The following is a 9,700-nucleotide window of genomic DNA, read 5'->3' as shown; positions in this document are numbered from 1 at the left end:
TTGAGTTAACAAAGGAATCTTTTCACTCCAAAAATATTGAAATGCTATATACAATATAATAAAACACTTTAAAACAGTTACAGCCTAAGCTGAAAATAATTACCTGATGTTAGAAATTAAGAACTCAAAACCAGAGCAATAAGTGAGTTCTACCCTTCTGTTTCTTCACGTGGAAGACAGGATCAGATATAAGCCTGAAAGGCTGAATTTCATGCTTGGCAGATACAAGAATTACAGCCACACTCCCAAGGGTTGAATGCTATTCCTGTGCTAATCTTTAAACAAAGATGTGAACCAAGAAATAGTGATACATCCTTGAAACAGGGATTCATGAAACTCTACCACCACACTAAGGAAATGGCATGGAAGCCAAGTATCACAAGCAGTGGGTGGGAAAGAGAACCGAGAAATCTGAAACCCAATTCTTCCATATGTAAAGCTCATAAATTCAAAATTGAGCAATTAAAACAAAACCGATCCAGTACTGGTGGGACTCTGAAATTCAGAAAAACATTCTTCAAAGGATGATGCACAAACAAACACTAAGAGCAGAGGAAGAAACTGTCAGAAATTATAGTCACAAATGCAATACAACGGAGAAGTCATATCACAGAAAAACAAACAACAGAGAAATCTGGAAGAGATCCTAAAATAAACATGTTTAAAGTCCAATGGATAAAAATAGTAACATAAATTTAAAACACGAATAAGATATAGAAAAACAACAGACAGGCTTCATTCGAATACAACTAAAAACACATTCTTGAGAAGTGGGCATTTTCAACAGTGACTTAAGTTATCACTTAGGATGCCTGCATTTCATGTCACAGCCTCCTTTCAGTTCTGGATACTCTGCTTCTGACCTGTCTTTCTGCTAACATACACCCTGTGAGGAAACAGTTGATGGCTCAAGTGCTTGGGTCCCTGGCACCTACATGAGAGACCCAGATGGAGGTTGGAGTCCCTAGACAAGGCCTGGTTGCTTTGACATTTTGGGGAGTAGGCCAATGTACAGAAGATTGATCTCTCTCTCTCTCTCTCTCTCTCCCTGTTTCAAATAATATAAAGGATAAATAAATATAAAAAAATTCTTGAGGGGCCAGGGCTGTGGTGTAGTGGGCTGTCTTCACCTGCAGTGCCAGCACCCCATAGAAGTGCCAGTTTGTGTCCCAGCTACTCTTCTTCCAATCCAGCTCTCTGCTATGGCCTGGGAAAGCAGTGGGTGATGACCCAAGTGCTTGGGCCCCTGCACCTGCATGGGAGACCCAGAAGAATCTTCTGGTTCCTGGTGTCAGATCGGCCCAACTCTGGCTGTTGCAGCCATTTGGGGAGTGAAACAACGAGTGGAAGACCTTTCTCTGTAACTCTGCCTCTCAAATAAATGAATAAAATATTTTTTAAAAAATTCCTGAAATGGAAATAAAGAAAATTAAGAAAGACAAATTTGTTTTTAAATGTCTTACTAGGTACAATAAAAATAATTAGTGAAATGGAAGACAAACTTATTAATATTCTTTTGTGTGTTTAGCATTAGTGACAGTCCAGAGGACAGAAATAAGAGGAACAGGCTAGAGGCAGGATTGACAACCCTGGGGTGTTCAACAGTGAGTGCTCAGACAAGTACACCTACGGATCACTCCTGATTTAACCTGAACTCGCTCTTGCACAATAGATGAGTGCTGTAAAAAGATTCTTGCAAAGAAAAAAATTGATTGAAAAATACTAACATTGCAAACCCTTATTGAAGCACATCTCAATAGTTTTTTAACAATATTGAGAACCATGCAACATCTTCACCCAGTGATTTATGAATAGCTACTAAAATGGTATATTTGAAATACATCTTTGAGGATTTATTTATTATTGAAATACAACAACCACCTACCATTGGGGAAATTTCTGCTGTCATAAAATGATTAAATCAATGTAAGCAAGCCAATATAGTGACAAATCAATACTCACTCTCCTAATGACAAAAAGTATTTGGAGACACAGAGAAACACTGTTAACATTTAAAGAAATGAGTATTAGTATCTGTGAAGCAGTGCAGATGTTTGTCATACAGTTGGGGTAAACCACACAAGTTTCTGCCATGCTCAACTTCTTGCATTTGCTAGATTATTTCATAGATAAAATGCATACACAAGTTTCATTCATGAGTGGTTACTGCTTTAGTTATACACTGATATACTAGCCACCTAGTCTATTCTAAAAAGAATTCAGGGAAAAGAGAAAAGAAATAGCCAAACACACACATGCAGTTCAATCAACAACCATTTGTGGATAAGCCATTGCAACAATAAATTGAAGCCATAATGAGAAAAATGCTACAGTTTGTCACTCATCAGGTTAAGTTTATTTTTTAAAATCAGAGTGTTCCATAAAAACAGATCTTTACAATAATTGTAATGAAATGTGGAATGACTAAGAAAATCCATTGTTCTACAGAGAGGTTTCCCTGTTATACAGCAAAGTACATAGAAGAGCTGCAGAACTTCATAACTCAGATGTTTTTTCTTCAGAGAGAGAGAGAAGTATTCCAGGTTTGCTTTCCTTCTATGATACAGAGAAGCTGTTGTTAAAATGTAGATATTTAAAGCAAAGGTGTTTATCTTGTCCTTTAAAGGAAAAAGTGACATTTTTACAATGACTGAGAAAATAACTTTTATGAAAGAAAGCATACCTGCAGAAAGAACATTTGCATGGATATTCAAATTATTTCTCTCATTATTTTCCTGAAGGTAATGAGTGTCACATAAAAACCACAGTACACTCCATAAAAACAACAGAATCTTTCAAATGAAGTTTTGAAAGGTTTTTAACTCATTTGTTTAAAAAAAATTTTTTGAACACAACACCTCATCCAATTAGCCTGCAAGAATAACTGAGTTATATCCCTGAGATGGAAATTTACTAGAAGTAACTTTTATGTAACCAACTTCTGCCTGATCAGTGAAAGGTACTAACTTAATGAGCACAACCAGTGTGTTTGCACCACTTGCATTTGCGTCTATGCTTTCTTTACAGTGATAATTTTGGCTATGAAAGTCATTTGAATCATTGTTGCCATAAACTAAACTAAATCATCATTTTATGTATCACAATGGATTAAATCAAAATTTTTAAAGTAATGAAGATATTCACTCACCTCTCTCTGAAAACAGTAGCATTAGTAACACTAGTGAAAGCCATTATTTTAATTAGTGCTTATTCCATCTTTATTTTGTACTTGAAATGCACTTTGATGTTTTGTAATACATATTTTAGTACTTAGACATAATACATATATACATATATACACACATATAGTGTAGCTGAAAGCTGGAAGCTTTTTACTGATGGAAGTCTGAAATCCTAAAGGATTGGTGATGAGTTCTTTTCAGTCTTTCTAATAAAGATCTCTGCCTCATATTCATGCTCTTGACCGTCAGGTGCTAACATCTGGAATTGTGGCTGTATTTTTTTTTTATTTTTTTGAGAGCACAGCGCAAATCTTGCCTCACTCAATAGGAAAAGCCAAACATTCTCCACTACAGGTCAAAGAAATAGAAATGACTCATCTTCGTTTCCTTGACCAAAAAAAAAAACAAGTAGGTAGGGCCTATTTTCACTGGGTAAATATGGCAGCCTAGCAGTGCAATTTTGAATTCATGTTTATTGAATGGGTTTTAGAGTCATTAGACTGCAAAAGATGCTGAGAGAAAGAGGACACCGGAATACATCTTTGAAACTACCTGATCCCTGAGGTGAGCTTGGAACAGTAGAATGAGCGTGATCCAAGGAGCAAGGGATTACGTGGTTTCCAGTCACATCAGTAATGAGGTTGTGGAAGTTAATAAATGGCTCAATGTCTCAGACAATCAACCTATAAAGTAAAAATAGTGAGCCTCAAATAACAATATTACCTAAAGCGACACAAAGAATATATAAATCCTTCTGAATTCAGAGAATCATAAGCTCTTTAAAATAAGTACTAACAGGATTACTTGTCTTTTCCTGCTTTAAATCAAGGTCATTTCAGGAAGGAAAGTTTAAGTCCTGGAATAAAAATGCATTGGCTGGCGCCGAGGTTCAATAGGCTAATCCTCTGCCTTGCGGCGCCGGCACACTGGGTTCTAGTCCCGGTCGGGGCACCAATTCTGTCCCGGTTGCCCCTCTTCCAGGCCAGCTCTCTTGTGGCCAGGGAGTGCAGTGGAGGATGGCCCAAATCCTTGGGCCCTGCACCCGCATGGGAGACCAGGAGAAGCACCTGGCTCCTGCCATTGGATCAGCGCGGTGCGCCGGCCGTGGCAGCCATTGGAGGGTGAACCAACGGCAAAGGAAGACCTTTCTCTCTGTCTCTCTCTCTCTCTCACTGTCCACTCTGCCTGTCAAAAAATAAAAATAAAAAAAAAAAATTTAAAAATGCATTGCAGTATCCAGGTCTCTCTCTCTCTCTCTCTCTCATCTGTGTATACACACACACACACACACACACACACAGCTCTTTTTGGTATAATTGGCATGCAATAAATGACATGCATTTAAAAGGCAATGCTTGGTGACTTTTGAACTGTGTACACAATCAAGATTGATTTTCACTCCAATAAAGTTAATGAATATATACATCACCAGCAAAATTCTTTTCATGCTCATTTGTAACACCTCCTTCCTTCCCTTTCCACTCTTCTCAGGCAAGCATCAATTTACTTTCTGTTATTATAAGCTATTTTATATTTTTCAGAATGTTATGTAACTGTAACATACAACGTGTACGTTTTTAGCCATCGGGCCTATTTCACTGAGTGTAGCTGTTTTGAAATTCATGCATGACATTGTTCATTCTTTTCATTGCAGAGCAACATCCTTTTGGATGGATTCACCGCAATTTGTTCATTCACCACGATACCAGGTCCATTTTGATCGCTTCCAGACTTGGACTCTTAATGATAAAGCCGTTGTAAACACTCCTGTACAAATATTTGTGTAAATATTTTGCTTTCATTTTGCTTGAAGTCAAATAATTCCAACGGAAATGGTTGAATTAGATGGTAAGTGTACTTTTATCTTATTAAAAATGACAAACTGTTTTCCAAAATGGTTGTACGATTTTACATTCCCACAGCAGGTTATGAGAATTCCAGTTGCTCTACCTTCTACTCAGCAACACTTGGCGTGACCAGATTTTTAGATTCTAGAAAATACTTATAATTATGCTTCTTAATTTTAGACATTGTAATTTTAATGTTCATTTCTCTACTAATGGCAGAGCATCTTTTCCTGTGTTTATTTGCCATCCCTATATCTTCTTTGGGTGAACTATCCATTCAAGTTGTGCATGAGGTCCTGATTGTATTTTTTGATTTCTTACTGTAACTTTCAGTGCTCTTAATATATTCTGATTCAAGTCTTTCATCACATGGGTAATTTTCACATCTTAGTCTCTGACTTGTCTATTTTTTAACAGTGTCTTTAAAAGAGTAACTTCTTATTTTTGATGAAGTTCAGTTTATTCACTTTTTTCTTTTAAGAATTGTGATTTTTGTCATTGTATCTAAGAAATTTTTTACAAACCCGAGGTCAAAAAAATTTTTCTCCTTTGTTTTCTATGTGATATTTGTTAGTTGAAGAAATGTACATATCAATCTATAATCCAAATTGAGTTGTTTTTGTATATTATGTGAAATATGAGTGGATGACATTGAGAACGGGTGCATATGGATACCCAAATTGGAAAGAATAGTTCTTCCCCATAGACATGCTTTTGTACATTCTTGGAAATCAGTTAACAATGTGTTGGAACATAAGAAAATGCAAGTAAATAGGTTGAATAATGTGCATTAAGTTCTAAACTGTTATCTGTGTTTCCATGGCTGGCCCAGTGGCTGATACATTTTCTGCCCATCAGCGGGCCCAGAAGGCTGATATATGTTCTGCTGGGTAACTACTTGGCTAGTGGCCACCACTGTGAAAACCCCCGTTATAAAGCAGTGCATAAACTGTCTGTTGGGCTGTTGATGCTGTGCTGGCTGAATAAATAGTCTCCCATCTACCTAGAGCTCTACAAGTGTTCCAGTTTCCAGCCCTGTGCAACCAAGCTCAGATCCCACACCATGTATGTGCTCATCTATTTCTGGACTCTATTCTGTTCCAATGACCAATTTGTCTATCTTCAGACACATGAGATATTGTCTTGATTACTGTTACATTACAAAAGTCTTTGAATCCAATATTTTAAGTCCTTCAACTTTGTCCTTTTCAAATTTGTTTGGCTATTCTAGGCTTTTACATTTCTATATGAATTTTAAAATCAGGCTATAGGAGGATATTATGCAGATATTGTTCTAGGATTCTGGTTATAATTGCATTGAATCTATAGATTGATGAGAATTGATAACAAGATTAATTCTTGTGATTCAGGAACACAACACATTTCTCCATTTATGTCTGTACTCATTTCTCTCAGCAACATTTTATGGTTTCGTTGAATAGACCTTGCACATCGTTTGTCACATTCATGCCTAAGTATTTCATATTTTAATACTACTATAAATTATGTTTTTGAATTTGAATTTATGGCTGTTCATTGCTAGTGTACCAAAGTGAAACTTACTTTTGAGTGCTCATCTTGTACACTGCAGCAGTACTGAACTCGTGTATCACATCTAGAAACTTTCTTGTAGATTTCATGACTTTCTACGTTGGCAATCATGTAGTCTGTGAATAAATACCATTCTATTTATTTATTTATTTGAGACTAATATGAATGCCTTTTACTTCTTTACTGGAGAACCTATAGTGTAATGTTAAATACAGGTGATGAGGGGCTGGCGCTGTGGCTTAGTGGGTAAAGCCACCTCCTGCAGTGCTGGTGTCCCATTTGGGTGCTGGTTCAAGTCCCAGCTGCTCCACTTCCAATCCAGCTCTCTGCTATGGCCTGGGAAAGCAGTAGAAGATGGCATAAGTCCCTGGGCCCCTGAACCCGCGTGGAAGAACCATAAGAAGCTCCTGGCTCGTGGCTTTGGATCAGCACAGCTCTGGTTGTTGCGGCCAATTGGGGAGTGAACCATCAGATGGAAGACCTCTCTCTCTCTCTCTGCCTCTCCTTCTCTCTCCGTATAACTCTGACTTTCAAATAAATAAATCTTTAAAGAAATAAATACAAGTGATGAGAGAAGATGACCTTGGGAAAAAAGACATCTGCTGGTCTACTACTTAATTAGAAAATTAGATGTAGGTTTTTCTTAAATGTCCTATATTGGATTGAGGAATTCCCTTCTTATTCCTAACTTGGTTAGATTTTGAATTTTAGCTACTGGCTTTCCAACATCTACTTGAGTTGATTTTGTGTATGTGTGTGTGTGTGTGTGTAATTTAGGATGAGGAATTATATTGATTTTCAAATGTTAAAATAGTCTTGTGGGCCGGCGCCATGGCTCACTAGGTTAATCCTCTGCCTGTGGCGCCGGCATCCCTTGTGGGCACTGTTTTTGTTTTTTTGTTTTTGTTTTTGTTTTTTGACAGGCAGAGTGGATAGTGAGAGAGAGAGAGACAGAGAGAAAGGTCTTCCTTTTTGCCGTTGGTCCACCCTCCAATGGCCTCTGCGGCCGGCGCATCGTGCTGATCCGAAGCCAGGAGCCAGGTGCTTCTCCCAGTCTCCCATGTGGGTGCAGGGCCCAAGCACTTGGGCCATCCTCCACTGCCTTCCCGGGCCATAGCAGAGAGCTGGCCTGGAAGAGGGGCAACCAGGATAGAATCTGGCGCCCCAACTAGGACTAGAACCCTGTGTGCCGGCGCCGCAAGGCGGAGGATTAGCCTGTTAAGCCACGGCGCCGGCCAAGGGCACTGGGTTCTAGTCCCGGTTGCTCCTCTTATAGTCCAGCTCCCTGCTGTGGCCTGGGAGGGCAGTGGAGGATGGTCCAAGTGCTTGGGCCCCTGCACCCGCATGGGAGACCAGGAGGAAGCACCTGGCTCCTGGCTTCGGACTGGCGTAGCTCTGGTCGTGGCGGCCATTTGGGGGGTGAGCCAACAGAAGGATGACCTTTCTCTCTGTCTCTCTTTCTCACTGTCTATCTGTCAAATAAATAAATAAATAATAATAATAATTAAAAAAAGAAATCAGTAACCACATTGAGAAAAAAATAATCTTGCATTTCTGGGATAAATACTACATGATTATAATGTATTACCATTCTCATATAATCCTGGATTTGATTTGCTAACATTTTGTTAAAAATGTTTGCATTCTGTGAAGTTTGTTGTTCTTACTTTTCTTGCAATGCGCTTTTCTGGTTTTAGTGTAGGGTAACACACTCTTCACAAGAGTTAGGAAATTTATTGCTTTCCCTTCAATTTTCTAAAAGATCTGTAAAGTTATTATTATTTCTTCCATAAATATTTGACAGATTTCTTCACTGAAGATACATAGGTTTGGTGTTTTCTTCATATGAAGTATTGCAACTTTAATTTCAAATTATTAAATGGACCCAGAACTACTTGTATTATTTGTTCTTCAATAAGCTTTATTGGCTAGTATCTTTCAAGGAAGTTATTCATTTCATCTAAGTTGTAGAATACATTGGCATAAAGTTGAGCCTTTGATTCCCCACTCCTCTCTGTAGTAAATCTGTATGATTTTGGTGATTTATATATTCTCTATTTTTCTTGACTTGTCTGGCCAGAAGTTTATTGATTTTATTTATCTTCTCAAAGGACTAGTTGGTTACATAGATTTTCTCTGTTTTCTCTTTCATTGGTTTCTATTCTAACTTTTATTGTTTATTTTTATGCCTTTTTGGGGTTCCATTTGATTTTCTCTTACTATTTTATCAAGATGGAAGAAAAGTACTTATTTAAAATATTTTGTCTCTTCTAGAGCAGGCATTTTGTTCTCTAAATTTCCTGCTAGTTAATGATATATTGCCAATACATTGACATGGTTTGTGTTTTGTTTCCCCTCTATTCAAAATGCTCCCATTTCCATTTTTATTTTTCTTTGATTCACAATTTAGATTTACTTTATTCAGGTTTCAGTCATTCAGGGATTTTCAGATGTCTATTACTGATTTCATATTAACCCTATGTGACCAGAAAACTTTCTACAACTTGGATCCTTTAAAGTTTTTTGAGAATGGCTTTGTGGCCCAGATACAACATGTTTTGGTAATTATCCCATGAACACTTGAAGAAAATACATTACTGTTTTTGGTCATGTTGGAATATTCTGTAAATGCCAATTAGATCAACTTGGTTGATGGTGTTGTTTGAGTCTCCCATATCCTTACTGATTTTTTTTATTCTGACATTTATTGAGAAAATTATACAGAAATCTCTTCTTATAGTAATGGATGTGTCCATTATTTCTATCTGCAGTTCTTCCAAGCTGGGCATAATTGCTTTCAAAACTCTTCTACTAATTAATCAGTACTTATGTTTGTTAGGATCTCTTAGTAAGTTGACCATTTTATCATTATGAAATGAGCTTCTTTATTTTAATCACATCATTTTCTATAAAATCCACTTTGATATTAATAAAACCACTCCAGCTTTAGTTTTTGAGTACAGTGACTTATTATATATTTTTAATACTTTTATGTTTAATCTATTAGTATTTTTATATTTAAAGTAGGGTTGTTGTAGGAAGCATGTAATTGGTTCTTTTTTTTTTAATCAAAGCTGATTATCTCTACAAATGGTTGGTATGCTTAGACAAAAGGCTCAA

The sequence above is a fragment of the Lepus europaeus genome, chromosome 8, assembly GCF_033115175.1.
Source record: "Lepus europaeus isolate LE1 chromosome 8, mLepTim1.pri, whole genome shotgun sequence".
Lineage (NCBI taxonomy): Eukaryota > Metazoa > Chordata > Mammalia > Lagomorpha > Leporidae > Lepus > Lepus europaeus.
Note: the sequence above shows the minus strand (reverse complement) of the source record.